Source organism: Saccoglossus kowalevskii, chromosome 1, assembly GCF_978046115.1.
Source record: "Saccoglossus kowalevskii chromosome 1, keSacKowa6.1, whole genome shotgun sequence".
Lineage (NCBI taxonomy): Eukaryota > Metazoa > Hemichordata > Enteropneusta > Harrimaniidae > Saccoglossus > Saccoglossus kowalevskii.
The window spans coordinates 42,618,031-42,621,442 of record NC_140641.1 but is presented as its reverse complement, the minus strand read 5'-3'; the positions used below and the strand labels follow the sequence as shown (position 1 = coordinate 42,621,442).

General features: G+C 42.4%; 1 long non-coding RNA gene across 1 annotated transcript; it reads left to right on the top strand.

Annotated features, from left to right (window-relative positions):
• The first annotated feature begins 813 nt into the window (after positions 1–813).
• On the top strand, positions 814–3,145 carry LOC146750895 (uncharacterized). The gene is made up of 2 exons (XR_014930077.1): positions 814–1,531; positions 1,908–3,145. It is a non-coding gene; the product is annotated as an uncharacterized LOC146750895 (long non-coding RNA).
• Positions 3,146–3,412: the final 267 nt, after the last annotated feature.

The following is a 3,412-nucleotide window of genomic DNA, read 5'->3' as shown; positions in this document are numbered from 1 at the left end:
AAGATTCTCAACACCACTGTCAACACAGGTTCAATGATAGAGAGAGGAAGATTCTCAAAACCACTGCCAACACAGATTCAATGATACAGAAAGGAAGATTCTCAACACCACTGCCAACAATGGTTCAATGATACAGAGAACAAGGTTCTCAACACCACTGCCAACACAGGTTCAATGATACAGAGAGGAAGATTCACAACACCACTGTCAACACAGGTTCAATGATACAGAGAGGAGGATTCTCAACACCACTGCCAACACAGGTTCAATGATACAGAAAGGAAGATTCTCAACACCACTGCCAACACAGGTTCAATGATACAGAGAGGAAGATTATCGACACCTCTGCCAACACAGATTGAATGATACAAAGAGGAAGATTCTCAACACCACTGACAACACAGGTTCAATGATACAGAAAGGAAGATTCTTAACACCACTGTAAACACAGGTTCAATGATACAGAGAGGAAGATTATCAACACCACTGCCAACACAGGTTCAATGATGCAGAAAGGAAGATTCTCAGCACCACTGCCAACACAAGTTCAATGATACAGAAAGGAAGATTCTCAACACCACTGGCAACACAGGTTCAATGATACAGAAAAAAAGATTCTCATCCCCACTGCCAACACTGGTTCAATGATACAGAGAGGAAGATTCTCAACACCACTGTCAACACAGGTTCAATGATACAGTGAGAAAGATTCTCAACACCACTGTCAACACAGGTTCTATGATACAGAAAGGAAGATTCTCAACCAAACTGCCAACACAGGTTCAATAATACAGAGAGGAAGATTCTCAACACCACTGCCAACACAGGTTCAATGATACAGAAAGGAAGATTCTCAACACCACTGTCAACAGAGGTTCTATGATACAGAAAGGAAGATTCTCAACCAAACTGCCAACACAGGTTCAATAATACAGAGAGGAAGATTCTCAACACCACTGCCAGCACAGGTTCAATGACACAGAGAGGAAGATTCTCAACCCCACTGTCAACACAGGTTCAATGATACAGAAAGGAAGATTCTCAACACCACTGTCAACACTGTTCAATGATACAGAGCGGAAGATTCTCAACCAAACTGCCAACACAGGTTCAATGATACAGAGAGGAAGATTCTCAACACCACTGTCAACACAGGTTCAATGATACGAAAAGGAAGATTCTCAACCAAACTGCCAACACAGGTTCAATGATACAGAGAGGAAGATTCTCAACACCACTGTCAACACAGGTTCAATGATACGAAAAGGAAGATTCTCAACCAAACTGCCAACACAGGTTCAATGATACAGAGAGGAAGATTCTCAACACCACTGTCAACACAGGTTCAATGATAGAGAGAGGAAGATTCTCAACACCACTGCCAACACAGATTCAATGATACAGAAAGGAAGATTCTCAACACCACTGCCAACAATGGTTCAATGATACAGAGAGCAAGGTTCTCAACACCACTGCCAACACAGGTTCAATGATACAGAGAGGAAGATTCACAACACCACTGTCAACACAGGTTCAATGATACAGAGAGGAGGATTCTCAACACCACTGCCAACACAGTTTCAATGATACAGAAAGGAAGATTCTTAACACCACTGCCAACACAGGTTCAATGATACAGAGAGGAAGATTATCAACACCACTGCCAACACAGGATTAATGATACAGAAAGGAAGATTCTCAACCAACCTGCCAACACAGGTTCAATGATACAGAGAGGAAGATTCTCAACACCACTGCCAACACAGGTTCAATGACACAGAGAGGAAGATTCTCAACCCCACTGTCAACACAGGTTCAATGATACAGAAAGGAAGATTCTCATCACCACTGCCAACACAGGTTCAATGATACAGAAAGGAAGATTCTCAACACCACTGTCAACACAGGTTCAATGATACAGAGAGGAAGATTATCAACACCACTGCCAACACAGGTTCAATGCTGCAGAGAGGAAGATTCTCAACACCACTGTCAACACAGGTTCAACGATACAGTGAGGAAGATTCTCAACACCACTGTCAACACAGGTTCAATGATACAGAAAGGAAGATTCTCAACCAAACTGCCAACACAGGTTCAATGATACAGAGAGGAAGATTCTCAACACCACTGCCAACACAGGTTCAATGATACAGAAAGGAAGATTCTCAACACCACTGTCAACAGAGGTTCAATGATACAGAAAGGAAGATTCGCAACCAAACTGCCAACACAGGTTCAATGATACAGAGAGGAAGATTCTCAACACCACTGCCAACACAGGTTCAATGACACAGAGAGGAAGATTCTCAACCCCACTGTCAACACAGGTTCAATGATACAGAAAGGAAGATTCTCAACACCACTGTCAACACTGTTCAATGATACAGAGAGGAAGATTCTCAACCAAACTGCCAACACAGGTTCAATGATACAGAGAGGAAGGTTCTCAACACCACTGCCAACACAGGTTCAATGATACAGAGAGGAAGATTCACAACACCACTGTCAACACAGGTTCAATGATACAGAGAGGAAGATTATCAACACCACTGCCAACACAGGTTCAATGATGCAGAAAGGAAGATTCTCAACACCACTGCCAACAATGGTTCAATGATACAAAGAGGAAGATTCTCAACACCACTGCCAACACAGGTTCAATGATACAGAAATGAAGATTCTCAACACCACTGGCAACACAGGTTCAATGATACAGAAAAAAAGATTCTCATCCCCACTGCCAACACTGGTTCAATGATACAGAGAGGAAGATTCTCAACACCACTGTCAACACAGGTTCAACGATACAGTGAGGAAGATTCTCAACACCACTGTCAACACAGGTTCAATGATACAGAAAGGAAGATTCTCAACACCACTGTCAACACAGGTTCAATGATACAGAAAGGAAGATTCTCAACACCTCTGTCAACACAAGTTCAATGATACAGAAAGGAAGATTCTCAACCAAACTGCCAACACAGGTTCAATAATACAGAGAGGAAGATTCTCAACACCACTGCCAGCACAGGTTCAATGACACAGAGAGGAAGATTCTCAACCCCACTGTCAACACAGGTTCAATGATACAGAAAGGAAGATTCTCAACACCTCTGTCAACACAAGTTCAATGATACAGAAAGGAAGATTCTCAACCAAACTGCCAACACAGGTTCAATGATACAGAAAGGAAGATTCTCAACACCACTGCCAACAAAGGTTCAATGATACAGAAAGGATGATTCTCAACACCACTGTCAACAGAGGTTCAATGATACAGAAAGGAAGATTCTCAACCAAACTGCCAACACAGGTTCAATAATACAGAGAGGAAGATTCTCAACACCACTGCCAGCACAGGTTCAATGACACAGAGAGGAAGATTCTCAACCCCACTGTCAACACAGGT